General features: G+C 36.1%; 1 long non-coding RNA gene across 1 annotated transcript in view; it reads right to left on the reverse strand.

The window, feature by feature from the left end:
* The window catches only part of LOC307182145, a 62208-nt gene extending 49280 nt beyond the window's left edge, over positions 1-12928 (reverse strand). The window contains exons 1-2 of the long non-coding RNA XR_013827134.1: positions 12507-12928; positions 12209-12263 (exon numbers count right to left, since the gene is read on the reverse strand). This is a non-coding gene — a long non-coding RNA (uncharacterized lncRNA). The remainder of the gene's footprint in view (positions 1-12208; positions 12264-12506) is intronic.
* Positions 12929-19141: the final 6213 nt, after the last annotated feature.

Consider the following 19141-nt stretch of genomic DNA (forward strand, 5'->3'; position numbering starts at 1 on the left):
AGACCCCCACAGACCTAGGGACACATACAGACTGAAAGTGAGGGGATGGAAGAAGATGTTCCATGAAAATGGAAATCAAAATAAAGCTGGAGTAGCAATTCTCAAATCAGACAAAATAGACATTAAAATAAAGATGATTACAAGAGACAAAGAAGGACACTACATAATGATCAAGGGATCAAATCAAGAAGAAGATATAACAATTATAAATATTTATGCACCCAACATAGGAGCACCTCAATACCTAAGGCAAATGCTAACAGCAATAAAAGGGAAAATCGACATATATTATATATAATATACGTATATATAATATATATATAATACATATTATATATACTATATATATTATATATACGTATATTATATATATTATATATATTATATATACTTATATATTTATTTATATACTTATATACTTATATATATACTTATATATATGTATATATATATACTTATATATATGTATTATATATATGTATATATATATGCTATATGCTGTCTACAAACTGGTGACATGTACAGTGGCAGGTTCATAGTTCCACCAAGAATGTTTCTGCCTCAAAGGCCACACTTTTTCTTTTCACTATTTACAACTTACTGTGGCATTATTTTATGAAGCAGTGTGATGTTGTTTTAGTAATCCATTATATTTTATATCAGAGTCAATAAAAATTTTGACAAACAGTTCTTTACAGAAAGTTAATATGTTGCTATACAAGTCTTTAAATATGATTCATCTGGGAGTGAAAGAATTAAGGGTTACATCAGAACAGACATTCCTGAATAAAATAATAAATTACATATTATTAAAGTTACCATAAGAAAATAAAAATATGTATTATTGAGCCTAGGAAGAATAATGATAAGTAATGCTTTAGAGTACTGTTATCGCTCAATATTCTAACATATAAGGAAGTTGTTGCTTTTAGTCATGGAATATCTCTTGCCATATTTCAGGACATATAGCCCTTCAAATAAAGAGGAACCACTGAAGAAGTATTATTACTAGATCTATCTCTTCCAAAGAATGAGTCTGCAGTTATTAACTAGGAATCTGAAAAACAGTCTTTCATAAATAAAGCCACGTTAAATATTCTATGATTTTAAATGGGTCAATAAGTACAATTTTTGAAGTCTCATAATTAAAATGTGATTTTATCACTTTAAAGAAACAGTTTTCTCTTACAAAGAAAGTAGGTAAAGATACATATCTCTTAGAAGCAAATAAAGTTAGATGTTCATAAGATAAACTAATCATGAATCCTTTTTATTATGTTTGCAGCAGGAATTGGACTTCAAACTCATACAATACAAACACAGCTCTTTTTTCCACTATTTCCAATGGACTTACGTGAAGTTTCTTCCTGACTCCTGAAGTTGTCTACCTCACTAGACTGATGTCATGTAAATACAACTATAAACTATTACTCAACTGGACAAGAAATAATCTTTTCATTGTGAGACAGTAAATATTCACTTCTCAATGGGTATGTGCAAATGTGAAAAGCAAAACAGAAGGTAACCTCTGGTACTACTTTGAATCATCACAGTACTGAGCATAAATTTTCTTGGTCTTTCCCCTGAGTTTCAAACTAAATACATTTCAACAACCATTGAAAAGCAGATAGGGAGAGACTCAGTAAAATGTCAAAATGCCTTGGAGATTGTCCAAGCAGAAGTCTGTCAATGATGGGAGTGATGAATGCACGGAAAAAACAAACAAAAAAAACTAAGACATAGGTTTTGACCTACTTTGATATTTCAAAGCATTTGATAGGTTTCTCCTTGTATCTTTCTATATTTTTCTCAATAATCTAGAGAGTCAAACAATTACATCATTGTGTCAGGGGAAAATATAATGCTACAGAGAAATATTAAATGTGTGAACTACTACCTTTTCAAGTGAAGGAATCAGACAATTGGATCTGGATCTTAATAGTTCCAAGGAAATGTTCAGCCAGTTATAGTTATTTGTAACTTGCCATGTACTAAATGGCTCATTAATAATGTGTATTTCTATTTTGGCAGGAGATAAATAAATATCACAGGCATAATTCATTTGGAATCTTTCTAGGCAAATGTAAGTATTGTCAAGCAGCCTCTGATATTTCACAAGCATTAGTTCCTAGCAGTTCTACCTATCCAAACCCTCCTTAATCTAAAAGCCAAGAAATTTATTATAAGGATCAAAGCTCAAAAATAATTATAGGAATTTTTGCATATAGAGGAATACAAAAATATCCACACCCAGAAAGGTAAAATTCATGTCAGGCATCCAATCTAAAATTACCAGACACACACAGAAGCAAGAATACATGATATGCATTGAGAAGGAATATCAGTTAACTGAAAGAGACCCAAATTGACATAGATATTAAAATTAGAAAACAAGGCCATTTGGATTATTATTATAATTGTATTTCACATGTTCAATGAATTAAGTAGTGACTTGAAAGAAATAAAAAGACTGTAAATGAACTTCTAGAAATGAAAATTTCAAGTTTTGAGATGAAAAATACATCTGATAGGATTAAAGGCAGATTAGACTGTGCAGAAGAAAAGATTCATAAACTTTAAGACATAGCAAAGGAAACTATCCAAAATTTAAAACAGAGAAATAATCAAATAAAAATAAAAAGAGCATCAGGGAGCTTGTAGCACAACTTTAAGAATCCTAATATATGTGGAATTAGAATCGTCAAAGGAGGGAACAGAAAAAATTTGAAGAAATAGTGGCCAACATTTTTCCAAATTGATGAACGTTAATAAATGCATAGATCCAAGAAGTTCACAAAACCCAAAAGACAAGAAACTCATACCAAGGCACATTGTAATTAAATTGCTCAAAACCAGTAATAAACAGAACATCTTAAAAGCAGCCAGGGGTGGAAAAGCACACTACTTTCAAAGGAAAAAAAAAACAAAAGCTTGACAGCATTTTATTATCAGAAAAATATTCGAGTGATAAAAAAGAGTGGAGCAACATCTTTTAAGTACAGAAAGGAAACACTGTCAACCTAGCATTTTATCTCCAGCAAAAATATCTTTCAAAAGAAAAGTCAAAATAAAGACTTTTAGACTTGCAAAAGCAGAAATAGTTTATCAGCACCAGACCTGTACCACCGGACATGATGAACAAAGCCCTTCAAAGCAGAAGGAAACTACCAAGTGAAACGATGGTTGGAGCTATGAACAAAGGCCACTAGACATGCTAAATAAATAAGATACTCTCCTTTATTTAAATTGAATTAATATTGATATTATTATTTAATATTTAATACTTAATATTAAGTCCAACAACTATAGATAATACATCATGACCAAGTGGGTTTTATCCCAAGAATGCCATCATATTAATAAACTAAGAAAGAAAACAATAAGGCAATCTCAATAAAAGCAGATAAAGCACTTGACAAATTACAAAGCCTTCCAGATAAAATTTCAGCAATCGAATTAAACTTTCTCAACCTAATAAATGCCTTCTATAAAAAAAAATGCAGATAACAATATACTTAGTGGTGAAAGATTGAAACTTTTCTCTATGATCAGGAACAAGGTAAAAGTGTCCGTCCTTACCACTTCTCTATAAAGTCTGGAAAAATAAAGTCATCCTGACTGTAACAAAAGAAGTAAAACTGTTTTGATTCGAAGATGACATAGTGTGTTACATAGAAAATCTACAAAAGTAGGAATCTACTAAAAAGCTACTAGAAGTAATAAGTCAATTCGTAGGCTTAAATTATGAACACAGAACCAACCCACAAAAAGCAATAGTACTAGCAAAGATTATAAAGAAATCAAAGTTAAAAATATTTTAATAGCATGAAAAAGTATAAAATATTTAAGGGTAATTCTGACAAAAATTATAAGAGCTGCCTGATTAAACTTAAACTATACTGTTAAGACAAATTAAAGAGATTAAATAAATTGTGAGATGCTCTATGTTCATGGAACAGAGATTCAATATACTTATGATGCCAATTCTGTCTGACACTATTCCAATTGAAATCCCACCAGATATTTTTCTGGAGAAACTAAAGTAAATTTTAAAATTTATATTGAAACAAGAAGAACCTCTGGAACAGCCAAAACAAATTTGAAGAATAAGGTTGGAGGCTAAAATTATCTGACTTTGAGATTTACTCTAAAACTGTAGGAAATAAGACAGTGAGATATTAGCATAAATATAGACGAAGAGATAATGGAACAGAGTAGATAGTCAACATATACGGACAACTGATTTTTGATAAAGATGCAAAAGCAATTCAGTGGAGAAATTATAATCATTTCATCAAATGATGCTGGGACATATTTTTTTTTAATTTTGATGCAAATCTCACATCATATACAAAACTTAACTCAGAATGGAGACTTAAATATAAAACTAGAACTTTAACTAAATGACAGTATAGGAGAAAATCTTTATGACATTGGATAAAGCAAAAAAGTTCTGAGATAAGATGTCAAAAGTGTGATCCATAAGATAGAGTTACACAGTTACTACATTGGTCAAAAGTTAAAAGTCTGGCATTACCATGTGTTGGTGAAGATATGTAGAAAACTGAAATTTTGGTACACTGGTAATGGGAACGTAAAACAGGATAATCACTTTGGAACATTTGTATTAAACTTGCTCTTCTGTTTTGGGTAGACCATAATGAATTAAATACTCAGAAGTGGTGTACCATGAAAAGTATGTATTTCAATTTGTTCAATTGGAAATTTACTTTCTAGAGGCAAAACAAAAACTGCCCGTATGGGAATTCCTCTGATATTTCTCTACCATCACAACCTCCAAAGTACAATCTAGATGGCTATCATTATTTTTTGAGGTGCACTGTTTACCTGTGGCAGCTATGACAATGCAGTTTTTAGATCTCTAGCTATGGGGCTCCAGCTGCTGTACTCCAAAATTCAGCCTCATGTTTGCACCAAGTTCATGGTTTCAGTTACTCTCAGTCAGGTGTTAGACACAGCAGCATGCCACTTCAGACCCATTTCTGGAGACATAGTATTCCTCTCAGGAGCCATGCTGGCTTGCTCCTGAGATTATCAGTCCTGGATTATCAGGACTCCCCTGATAATCTTGTCTAATTTTCTTGAGAACTTCACTGCAGACTAAGATGCTTTCACCCCACATTCCTTCAGTTGAGATCGCACCTGCGTCATGGTCTGACAGCACTTCTCTCCTTCCTGGCTTCATCCCAATTTTTGCTCACAGGTTGTTCCCCTAATAAATGTCTTGTATGTTTAATCTAATATTGTCATCTGCTTCTCGTAGAACCTGGACTAACACAATGACTAAAGCCATATATGCTTTGTGTCAAATATAAGCCCTAGGACAGTGGTTAAATGTATTTCAGAATTCATTTATTCAATTTGTGACTTCAATAAACCAGTTCAGTCAGAAGCTGATATCCAAGAAATGGACTGCCACACCTTCATACTTTGCCTATTTTCCTTTTATTCTGTGGGCAATACTGAAACATTGAGAGCTCTTTTGGCTTTATTTTTTATTGTGTTTTAACAGAAGAGTAACATTATAGAATTTTTCTTTAGAGGGTTTAGATCAGGAAGGGATCTAAATGGAAATAAAAGGAGGAGAAAGAAGACCATGATAATTTTCTAGAGAGAACATACAGCTGCTGTCAGGATAGGGAGTAAGAGGTAGATATGAGAGATATTGTAAAGATAGAGTCAACCGAACTCGGCAACTGGGTGTCTATGCAGAACAAGATTTTATGTTAATCCTTTTTTGTGGAAGTACTTCAAACATAGAGTATATTCATTCTTATGTTCTCAAACTGAGTATATTGAACAAAACTTGTGCTTTCCTTGGTTGGAAATGCAATATATTTCAATGATCATTTCAGGGCTCTGATCTTTAAAAATTTTGTACCTTTGTATAATTTATTAAAGATTTTTTCCTTTCACTTATTTTCAACTACATCATACTGCTGCTAGATAATTACAGACTACAAGTAAAATAAGAGACAATAATGTATAACAAGGAAAAATGAAAACACATCCATGCAAAAAAAAAGAAATTGTACATTAATGATCACAGCAGCATCACTCATAATAGCCAAAAAGTGGAAATGACTCAAATGCCCATCAACTATTGGATAGATAAATGAAACGTGATATATCCATATAATTGAATATTATTTGGAAATAAAAAGGAATAAATTACAGCATGGATGAACCTTGAAAATGTTATGCTAAGTGTGATCACATATTTTATGATTTCATTTATGTGAAATGTCTAGAATAAGCAAATATATAGATAGAAAGTAAGTTAGTGATTGCCAAGGGCTGGGGGGGGAGGAAATGGTAGAGTTGGATAGAAATGGGAAGGGAGTAACTGTTAATGTGTGCAGGGTGTTTTTAGGGGTGATGAAAATTTATTGTAGTGATGGTTACATCTATATGATTATACTAACACCATCATATTGTATACTTTAAATTGATGAGTTATATTTGAATTATATCTCAGTAAATCTTTTTTTTTTAAGATTTTCTTTTTGATGTGGACCATTGTTAAAGTTTTTATCGAATTTGTTACAATATTGCCCCCATTTTTTGTTTTGGTTTTTTGGCCGCGAGGCACACGGGGTCCCAGCTCCCCAACCAGGGATCAAAGCCACACCCCATGCATTGGAAGGTGAAGTCTCAACCACTGGACCACCAAGGAAGTCCCCTTCAATAAAGATTTAAGCAAAAATGTAGTCAGTAGGACTGTGAGAATAAATCCCTCAAGACTGAAACTATAAAGTTAAAGGAATCTATGAATGTCCCCTTTACAGAATATTAAGTTGTTAATATAGTGTGTGTGTAAAGCATATTTATTAGCTTTACTTAAGTCCAATCTAATAATAAGTCAGATTTTACTTAATACATCTCCCCTTGAAGTTGATCTCCATGTTGTGAGACAAACTCACCCCATGGATTATTTTCTTATCAGTCAACCATGAGACTCCCAATTCCTTTACTTTAATGTTTCTTATAAAACTCAATCAAGGAGACAAATAAAACTCATGACTTAACATTTCTTAATGCCCTAAAGATTTTTAGTCTTCAACAGGAAGATACTCACTGCAACCATTCTTTCCTATCTATGGAGAACTAGATCCACTCATTATAAGAATGGCTACTTACTGTAGTAAGTCATCTACCTAGGAAAAAAGTTACTTATCTGAGCTCAGTGTTGATCTAAATGTTAGAGGCAAAACCTAGAATAACATGTTATATTTCCAATCATCTGGTTATTTTGTGATATTTGAAATTTTTGTATAAATACCAATTTTATTAATAAATCACATTCTTAATAAATAATTTAACTAAATACATTTTATTCAACAATCTTTAGATTGTTTAAGTTTTCACTGCACATGTTTCCATCTAAGAACCAGAGAACTTTTTTGCATGGTGTTAAGTTTTAAAATAATTAATTTAGTTCACAGGGTTTGTTCTATAAAATAACTTCACTAAAGACAGCATTGTAAAATCTCAATGTGAAGCTATAAAACATAATAAAGTTTAATTTGAAAACTTAACAAAGTCCATGGAGACTCAACCACATTTTATGACAATTCATTGTAATTACTGTTAATACTGCCAAGATGTAGAAATATTGTGTATAAGCTTTCCTCATTTTTTCAGTTACCACTGCAATGTCTACAAGCACAATAGGTTAGCTATCACAGAATGATGGTGATAAAAATTAAGTGTGGTGGAAAGACCCAGAGGAGAAAGTAAGAAAACGAGATTTACAGCATGCATGCATTTTCCCTTCTTTTTCTTAAACTTTATAGTGATATCTTTGACATATAAAAATTATATATATATTCATGCTGTATATCTTGATGTTTTAATTTATGTATACATTGTGAAAAATGCATCACAATCAAGCTAAATAACTTATCCATCACTTCTACATAATTACCATTGTGTGTGCTGAGAAGATTTAATTTAAGATATATTCTCAGCAAATTTCAAATATGAAATATAGTATTGTTAACTATCATCACCCTGCTGTAAATTAGATCTCCAAAACTCATTCATCTTGCAGACTGAAACTTTATATCCTTTGACCTGTATCTTCTCCTTTCCTCTTGCCTACCCCTTACCCCTGGCAACCACCGTTCTATTCTTTGCTTCTATGTGTTTGATTGACTCTTTAAGTGATTTCACATATAAGTGAAATCATGCAGTATTTGTCTTTCTGTGTCTGGCTTATCTCACTTAGCATAATGTGCTCTAGGTTCATCCATGTTGTCACAAATGGTAGGACTTCCTTCTTTTTAAATGTGGAATAATATTCTATTGTATGTGTGTACCACATTTTCTTCATCCATTCATCCACTGACACTTAGGTTGTTTCTGTATCTTGGTTATTGTGAATAATGCTACAATGAACATGTGGGTGTGGATATCTCTTCGATATTCAGATTTAATTTCCTTTGGATATGTACCCAGAAGAGGAATTGCTGGGTGATATGGTAGTTCTATTTTAAATTTTTTGAGGGATCTCATACTGTTTTCTGAAATGGCTATACCAATTTACATTCCCACCAAGAATGTACAAGATTTCCCTTTTCTTCACATCATCACCAACACTTGTTATCTTTTGTCTTTTTCATAACATCCATCATAACATGTGTGAGGTGATAATCTCATTGCGGTTTTGATTTGAATTGCATACTTCTTGATTTCAAAATATATTACAAATCAATAGTAACCAAAAGAGTATGGTGCAGGCATAAAAACAGACGTATCAGCCAATGGAATAGAACAGACAGCCGAGAAATAAATCCACATATTCATGATTTCCAGATGTTTGATAAGGGTGTCAATAAACACAATGGGGAAAGGATAGTCTCTTCAATAAACAGTGTTGGTAAAACTGGATATAAACATGCAGAAGAACGAAAGTGTACACTTATCTCACACTATATACAAAAATCAACGCAAAATGAACTAAAGACTTAAATATAAGACCTGAAACTGTAAAACTGCTACAGTAAATCATAGGGGAAAATCTTTTCAACATCGGTCTTGACAATGGTTTTTTGGTCATAATATCAAAAACACAAGCAACAAAAATAAAAATAGATAAGTGAAATTTCCTCAAACTGAATACCTTCTGCACAGCAAAGGAAGCAATCAACAGACTGCAAAAGCAGTTTATGAAATAGGAGAAAGTATTTGCAAACCACATATCTGATAAGCGGTTAATATCCAAAATTTATAAGGAACTCAAACAATTTAATAGGAAAAAAAAAAAAAAACTAATGAAAGCTAGTGGGAAGCAGCCTCATAGCACAGGGAGATCAGCTCCGTGCTTTGTGACCACCTAGAGGGGTGGGATAGGGAGGGTGAGAGGGAGACGCAAGAGGGAGGAGCTATGGGGATATATGTATATGTATAGCTGATTCACTTTGTTATAAAGCAGAAACTAACACACCATTGTAAAGCAGTTATACTCCAATAAAGATGTTTAAAAAAAAAAAAAAAGCAAGTCAGTAACAACAACAAAAAAGTAAACCTCGGGCTTCCCTGGTGGCGCAGTGGTTGAGAATCTGCCTGCTAATGCAGGGGACGCGGGTTCGAGCCCTGGTCTGGGAGAGTCCCACATGCCGCGGAGCAACTGGGCCCGTGAACCAAAACTACCGAGCCTGCCCATCTGGAGCCTGTGCTCCGCAATAAGAGAGGCCGTGATAGTGAGAGGCCTGCACACTGCAATGAAAAGTGGCCCCCGCTTGCCACAACTAGAGAGAGCCCTCGCACAGAAACGAAGATCCAACACAGCAAAAATAAATTAATTAATTAATAAACTCCTACCTCCAACATCTAAAAAAAAAAAAAAAGTAAACCTAACACATTTAACGTGTTTTGCTACAGAAATACTTTTTTTGCTTCAGAAATATTCTTTGAGATAAATTCTTAATGACTATTGAGAAAATAGTAATACGGCACAGATGAATCATGCATGAGATTAACTTTGGTTAGTATATTTTAATTGATATTATGGGACCTGTGTCCCAGAAGAAGATTGAGGGAATTAACCAGCAGGGTGATGGCCAAATATTTTGGGGAGGTGGGAAGTGAAGTGAAAATAAACCAACATTTTCTGAAAAAAAAAAAAAAAAAAACTAATGAAAAATGGACAAAGGACATGAACAGACATTTCGCAAAAGAAGGCATATAAATGGCCAACAGGTGAACTACAGATGAGCAACAAAAGGTGTTCAGCATGTACTACTTTTGACCAGTTTTGGGAATCTATCTTGCAGCTGTATTCACACAGGAAAATAAAAGTGTATGTGCAGGATGTTCACAGTGATCACAATTTGTAATGGTCAAAAGTTGGGATCATACAGAATATTGACACGGGCCCAGTTTCTATTTGAATCTGTCATCAGCACTTTCAACAGAATAACAGAGACAAGGAAATGACAGTTTGTCACGGTGTGTGCCTGCCTGAAGACAGTCTGAAGAGGCTATTTACAAAGATGCAGACAACCCACCACGAGCTAGCCCACCCGCTGTGTCCTGCTCAGATTTGAGAGGCATTTACCAAATGTCAAATGGGTGCCAGGTGCTCCGGCAGAAATTACCACACAATCTTACTGAATCAATTACCCACAAAGCAGTGTTTCTAAAAGAGTCAAGTGGGTCTCAGGGAAGAGGGAGAGAAAAGATTTTTCACTCCAGAAGACCAAGTTTCCAGATAAACACTGGTCACTCATGCCGAATGCAGGAACAAGTGTTGTGTAAACTGACCACAAACCTGATTTCTTTCATTTTCTCATCCAGTGTAGGTCAACCACCAAACACATCTCACTCTGACTCCAGGATTTTGCTTATAATATCCTCCTTTTAGTAATGTCCTTCTACAACTCAGTTATAATTGTAAGCATTCTATGAACCAGGCTTCCCCAGTCTTTCCTTTCTAGTGGATGTGTAACCAATGCCAAAGGCATTACTTTAAATGTTATTGTAAATAAATAAATAAATATGTGTACATAATATATATAAGATGATATGGATAAGCCAAAAATATATAGAAATAACTTTAAAAGTTTTATCTGTCTTTTTCCTGTAAATGATGAGGCTATTTCCATATCAGTAAATACATCTCTACATCATTTCTCTTGAAGAGTTCATAATAATGTATTGTATAGACACAGGGATGCACCAAAATTGATTAAAACACAGTGATATTATTAGATACTAAAAAACCAACATTGTAATAAAGATCCCTATACACATGTCTGAGTACACACTTTGTTTTTTACTACTTCCCCACATCAAATGCTTAGATATGTATTATTGGCTCAATTGTCCTGCAGTATTTCTGCAGCAAATGCCTACAGAAGAAAATGCAAGGCATTTTTATATTCACCAAACAGATACAATTTATTTTCTTAATTGGCTCACAAATAGTGGGTAGCATCACTATTTTTAAATCTTGGAAAATCTATAGTCAAACATAATATGTTTATCATTTGAATAGTTCATATTTTTTTTCTAAGCTTTGATATTGATTAGATTATATAGAAGTATCTATTTTTTGATGGCTTCCTAGAATTTTCTGCAAAGTTCTCTAGGCATGGTGGTGATAAAAAGTGTGTTTTTTTGTTGTCACACTTTGAATATCTTTTATGTTGTTGGCCTATTCCGTTCAAAAAGTGTTTTTTAATGTGTGATTTTATCCACCATTTTATAATAGTAAGCTTTCGTATTTCTTTTTTTTTTTTATAAATAGCCCTGTCCATGATCTATCTTCAAAAAATATATTCTTACCTCAATTTGTAAACTCCGTTAACTTTCTACTAGTACATATTCTCCTTAGGTGTGCATGCATAGGCATGTGTGTGTGTCTGTCTGTGTGCTTCTTCTCTCGATGGCATGGTTTATTTATTCTAATTTTTCCTTTAATAATAAAACACTAAAAGATATCAGTATTCTACTTTATACATCTTGGAATAAATACAGTAAGTTTTTATATATATTATTGTCATTATAATAGTAGTTTTTTTTTTTTCCTCTTTGGCAAATGTTTTAGGTAGATTTGTTTTAAATTTCTAGGTATTAGGATGAGGGGAAGATGGCGGAAGAGTATGACGCGGAGATCACCTTCCTCCCAACAGATACACCAGAAATACATCTACACGTGGAACAACTTCTACAGAACACCTACCGCACGCTGGCAGAAGACCTCACACCTCCCAAAAGGCAAGAAACTCCCCACGTACCTGGGTAGGGCAAAAGAAAAAAGAATAAATAGAGACAAAAGGATAGGGATGGGACCTGCACCCGTGGGAGGGAGCTGTGAAGGAGGAAAGGTTGCCACACACTAGGAAGCCCCTTCGCGGGCGGAGACTGCGGGTGGCGGAGGGGGGAAGCTTCCAGGCAGCGGGTGAGAACACAGCAACAGGGGTGCGGAGGGCAAAGCGGAGAGATTCCCGCACAGAGGATCGGTGCCGACCGGCACTCACCAGTCCAAGCGGCTTGTCTGCTCACCCGCCGGGGCGGGCGGGGCTGGGAGCTGAGCCTCGGGCCTCCTTCGGAGCGCAGGTAGAGGACTGGCATTGGCGGTGTGAACACAGCCTTCAGGGGGTTAGTGCACCACGGCTAGCCGGGAGGGAGTCTGGGGAAAAGTCTGGACCTGCCGAAGAGGCAAGAGACTTTTTCTTCCCTCTTTGTTTACTGGTGTGTGAGGAGAGGGGATTAAGAGCGCTGCTTAAAGGAGTTCCAGGGACGGAGGCGAGCCGCGGCTAACAGCACAGACCCCAGAGACGTGCATGAGACGCTAAAGCTGTTGCTGCCGCCACCAAGAAGCCTGTGTGCGAGTACAGGTCACTATCCACACCCCCTTCCGGGGAGCCTGTGCCGCCCGCCACTGCCAGAGTCCCGGGATCCAGGGACAACTTCCTCTGGAGAACGCACGGCGCGCCTCAGGCTGGTGCAACGTCACGCCGGCCTCTGCCGACGCAGGCCCGCCCCGCACTCGGTGCCCCTCCCTCCCCCCCCCCCCCCCCCCCCCCCGCCTTAGTGAGCCAGAGTCACCGAAGCAGCTGCTCCTTTAACCCAGTCCTGTCTGAGCGAAGAACAGACGCCCTCCGGCGATCTACACACAGAGGCGGGCCAAATCCAAAGCTGAGCCCCGGGAGCTGTGAGAACAAAGAAGGGAAAGGGAAATCTCTCCCAGCAGCCTCAGGAGCAGCGGATTAAAGCTCCACAATCAACTTGATGTACCTGCACTGTGGAATACATGAAAAGACAACGAATCATCCCAAATTGAGGAGGTGGACTTTGAGAGCAAGATTTATGATTTTTTCCCCTTTACCTCTTTTTGTGAGTGTGTATGTGTATGCTTCTGTGTGAGATTTTGTCTGTATAGCTTTGCTTCCACCATTTGTCCTAGGGTTCTATCCGTCCGTTTTTTATTGTTTCTTTGTTTGCTTTTTTAAATTTGTTTTCTTAATAATTATTTTTTATTTTAATAATTTTATTTTACTTTATCTTCTTTCTTTCTTTCTTTCTTTCTTTCTTTCTTTCTTTCTTTCCTTCCTTCCTTCCTTCCTTCCTTCCTTCCTTCCTTCCTTCCCTCCTTTAGACAACTATTCTGAGCTGTGTAGATGAAAGGCTCTTGGTGCTGCAGCCAGGAGTCAGTGCTGTGCCTCTGAGGTGGGAGAGCCAATTTCAGGACACTGGTCAACAAGAGACCTCCCAGCTCCACATAATATCAAATGGCGAAAATCTCCCAGAGATCTCCATCTCAACACCAGCAGCCAGCTTCACTCAACGACCAGCAAGCTACAGTGCTGGACATCCTATGCCAAACAACTAGCAAGACAGGAACACAACCCCACCCATTAGAAGAAAAGCTGCCTAAAATCATAATAAGGGCACAGACACCCCAAAACACACCACCAGACGTGGACCTGCCCACCCGAAAGACAAGATCCAGCCTCATCCACCAGAACACAGGCACTACTCCCCTCCACCAGGAAGCCTACACAACCCACTGAACCAACATTAGGCACTGGGGACAGACACCAAAAACAACGGGAACTACGAACCTGCAGCCTGCAAAAAGGAGACCCCAAACACAGTAAGATAAGCAAAATGAGAAGACAGAAAAACACACAGTGGATGAAGGAGCAAGATAAAAACCCACCAGACCTAACAAATGAAGAGGAAATAGGCAGTCTACCTGAAAAAGAATTCAGAATAATGATAGTAAACATGATACAAAATCTTGGAAATAGAATGGAGAAAATGCAAGAAACATTTAACAAGGACCTAGAAGAACTAAAGATGAAACAAACAACGATGAACAACACAATAAATGAAATTAAAAATACTCTCCATGGGATCAATAGCAGAATAACTGAGGCAGAAGAACGGATAAGTGACCTGGAAGATAAAATAGTGGAAATAACTACTGCAGAGCAGAATAAAGGAAAAAGAATGAAAAGAACTGAGGACAGTCTCAGAGACCTCTGGGAAAACACTAAATGCACCAACATTCAAATTATAGGGGTTCTAGAAGAAGAGAAAAAGAAAAGGACTGAGAAAATATTTGAAGAGATTATAGTTGAAAATTTCCCTAATATGGGAAAGGAAATAGTTAATCAAGTTCAGGAAGCACAGAGGGTCCCATACAGGATAAATCTAAGGAGAAATGTGCCAAGACACATATTAATCAAACTGTCAAAAATTAAATACAAAGAAAACATATTAAAAGCAGCAAGGGAAAAACAACAAATAACACACAAGAGAATCCCCATAAGGTTAACAGCTGATCTTTCAGCAGAAACTCTGCAAGCCAGAAGGGAGTGGCAGGACATATTTAAAGTGATGAAGGAGAAAAACCTGCAACCAAGATTACTCTACCCAGCAAGGATCTCTTTCAGATTTGATGGAGAAATTAAAACCTTTACAGAAAAGCAAAAGCTGAGAGAGTTCAGCACCACCAAACCAGCTTTACAACAAATGGTAAAGGAACTTCTCTAGGCAAGAAACACAAGAGAAGGAAAAGACCTACAATAACAAACCCAAAACAATGAAGAAAATGGGAATAGGAACATACATATCGATAATTACCTGAAATGTAAATGGACTAAATGCTCCCACCAAAAGACACAGATTGGCTGAATGGATACAAAAACAAGACCCATATATATGCTGTCTACGAGAGACCCACTTCAGACCTAGAGACACATACAGACTGAAAATAAGGGGATGGAAAAAGGTATTCCATGCAAATGGAAATCAAAAGAAAGCTGAAGTAGCAATTCTCGTATCAGACAAAATAGACTTTAAAATAAAGACTGTTAGAATAGACAAAGAAAGACACCACATAATGATAAAGGGATCAATCCAAGAAGAAGATATAACAATTGTAAATATTTATGCACCCAACATAGGAGCACCTCAATACATAAGGCAAATACTAAGAGCCATAAAAGGGGAAACCAACAGTAACACATTCATAGTAGGGGACTTTAACACCCCATTTTAACCAATGGACAGATCATCCAAAATGAAAATAAATAAGGAAACACAAGCTTTAAATAATACATTAAACAAGATGGACTTAATTGATATTTATAGGACATTCCATCCCACAACAACAGAATAAACATTTTTCTCAAGTGCTCATGGAACATTCTCCAGGATAGATCATATCTTGGGTCACAAATCAAGCCTTGGTTAATTTAAGAAAAGTGAATTTGTATCAAGTATCTTTTCCAACCACAATGCTATGAGACTACAAATAAATTACAGAAAAAGATCTGTAACAAACACATGGAGGCTAAACAATACACTACTTAATAATGAAGTGATCACTGAAGAAATCAAAGAGGAAATCATAAAATACCTAGAAACAAATGACAATGGAGACATGACGACCCAATACCTATGGGATGCAGCAAAAGCAGTTCTAAGATGGAAGTTTATAGCAATACAGTCCTACCTTAAGAAACAGGAAACATCTCGAATAAACAACCTAAACTTGCATATAAAGCAACTAGAGAAAGAAGAACAAAAACCCCCAAAGTTAGCAGAAGGAAAGACATCATAAAAAATCGGATCAGAAATAAATGAAAAAGAAATGAAGGAAACGATAGCAAAGATCAATAAAACTAAAAGCTGGTTCTTTGAGAAGATAAACAAAATTGATAAACCATTAGCCAGACTCATCAAGAAAAAAAGGGAGAAGACTCAAATCAATAGAATTAGAAATGAAAAAGGAGAAGTAACAACTGACCCTGCGGAAATACAAAATATCGTGAGAGATTACTACAAGCAACTCTATGCCAATAAAATGGACAACCTGGAAGAAAAGGACAAATTCTTAGAAATGGACAATGTACCAAGACTGAATCAGGAAGAAATAGAAAATATGAACAGACCAGTCACAAGCACTGAAATTGAAACTGTGATTAAAAATCTTCCAACAGACAAAAGCCCAGGACCAGATGGCTTCACAGGCGAATTCTATCAAACATTTAGAGAAGAGCTAACACCTATCCTTCTCAAACTCTTCCAAAATATAGCAGAGGGAGGAACACTCCCAAACTCATTCTATGAGGCCACCATCACCTTGATACCAAAACCAGACAAGGATGTCACAAAGAAAGAAAACTACAGGCCAATATCACTGATGAACATAGATGCAAAAATCCTCAACAAAATCCTAGCAAACAGAATCCAACAGCACATTAGAAGGATCATACACCATGATCAAGTGGGGTTTATCCCAGGAATGCAAGGATTATTCAATATACGCAAATCTATCAATGTGATAAACCATATTAACAAACTGAAGGAGAAAAACCATATGATCATCTCAATAGATGCAGAGAAAGCTTTTGACAAAATTCAACACCCATTTATGATAAAAACCCTCCAGAAAGTAGGCATAGAGGGAACTTTCCTCAACATAATAAAGGCCATATATGACAAAGACACAGCAGCATCGTCCTCAATCGTGAAAAACTGAAAGCATTTCCACTAAGATCAGGAACAAGACATGGTTGCCCTCTCTCACCACTCTTATTCAACATAGTTTTGGAAGTTTTAGCCACAGCAGTCAGAGAAGAAAAGGATATAAAATGAATCCAATCGGAAAAGAAGAAGTAAAGCTGTCACTGTTTGCAGATGACATGGTACTATACATAGAGAATCCTAAATATGCTACCAGAAAACTACTAGACCTAATCAATGAATTTGGTAAAGTAGCAGGATACAAAATTAATGCACAGAAATCTCTGGCATTCCTATACACTAATGGTGAAAAATCTAAAAATGAAATCAAGAAAACACTCCCATTTACCATTGCAACAAAATGAATAAAATATCTAGGAATAAACCTACCCAAGGAGACAAAAGACCTGTATGCAGAAAATTATAAGACACTGATGAAAGAAATTAAAGATGATACAAATAGATGGAGAGATATACCATGTTCTTGGATTGGAAGAATCAACATTGTGAAAATGACTCTACTACCCAAAGCAATCTACAGATTCAATGCAATCCCTATCCAACTACCACTGGCATTTTTCACAGAACTAGAACAAAGAATTTCACAATTTGTATGGAAACAAAGAAGACCCCGAATATCCAAAGCAATCTTGAGAACAAAAAACAGAGCTGGAGGAATCAGGCTCCCTGACTTCAGATTATACTACAAAGCTACAGTAATCAAGACAGTATGGTACTGGCACAAAAAACAGAAAGATAGATTAATGGAACAGGATAGAAAGCCCAGAGACAAACCCATGTACATATGGTCACCTTATCTTTGATAAAGGAGGCAGGAATGTACAGTGGAGAAAGGACAGCCTCTTCAATAAGTGGTGCTGGGAAAACTGGACAGGTACATGTAAAAGTATGAGATTAGATCACTCCCTAACACCATACACAATAATAAGCTCAAAATGGATTAAAGACCTAAATGTAAGGCCAGAAACTATCAAACTCTTAGAGGAAAACATAGGCAGAACACTCTGTGACATAAATCACAGCAAGATCCTTTTTGACCCACCTCCTAGAGAAATGGAAATAAAAACAAAAATAAACAAATGGGACCTAATGAAACTTCAAAGCTTTTGCACAGCAAAGGAAACCATAAACAAGACCAAAAGACAACACTCAGAATGGGAGAAAATATTTGCAAATGAAGCAACCGACAAAGGATTAATCTCCAAAATTTACAAGCAGCTCATGCAGCTCAATAACAAAAAAACAAACAACCCAATCCAAAAATGGGCAGAAGACCTAAATAGACTTTTGTCCAAAGAAGATATACAGACTGCCAACAAACACATGAAAGAATGCTCAACATCATTAATCATTAGAGAAATGCAAATCAAAACTACAATGAGATATCATCTCACACCAGTCAGAATGGCCATCATCAAAAAATCTAGAAACAATAAATGCTGGAGAGGGTGTGGAGAAAAGGGAACACTCTTGCACTGCTAGTGGGAATGTGAATTGGTACAGCCACTATGGAGAACAGTATGGAGCTTCCTTAAAGATCTACAAATAGAACTACCATATGACCCAGCAATCCCACTACTGGGCATATACCCTGAAAAAACCATAATTCAAAAAGAGTCATGTACCAAAATGTTCACTGCAGCTCTATTTACAATAGCCTAGAGATGGAAACAACCTAAGTGTCCGTCATCAGATGAATGGATAAAGAAGATGTGGCACATATATACAGTGGAATATTACTCAGCCATAAAAAGAAATGAAATTGAGCTATTTGTAATGAGGTGGATAGACCTAGAGTCTGTCATACAGAGTGTAGTAAGTCAGAAAGAGAAAGACAAATACCGTATGTTAACACATATATATGGAATTTAAGAAAAAAAACTGTCATGAAGAACCTAGAGGTAAGAGAGGAATAAAGACACAGACCTACTAGAGAATGGACTTGGGGATATGGGGAGGGGGAAGGGTAAGCTGTGACAAAGTGAGAGAGAGGCATGGACATATATACACTACCAAGCGTAAGGTCGATAGCTAGTGGGAAGCAGCCGCATAGCACAGGGAGATCAGCTCGATGCTTTTTGACCGCCTGGAGAGGTGGGATGGGGAGGGTGGG

Source organism: Stenella coeruleoalba (genome assembly GCF_951394435.1).
Source record: "Stenella coeruleoalba genome assembly, chromosome: 2".
NCBI lineage: Eukaryota > Metazoa > Chordata > Mammalia > Artiodactyla > Delphinidae > Stenella > Stenella coeruleoalba.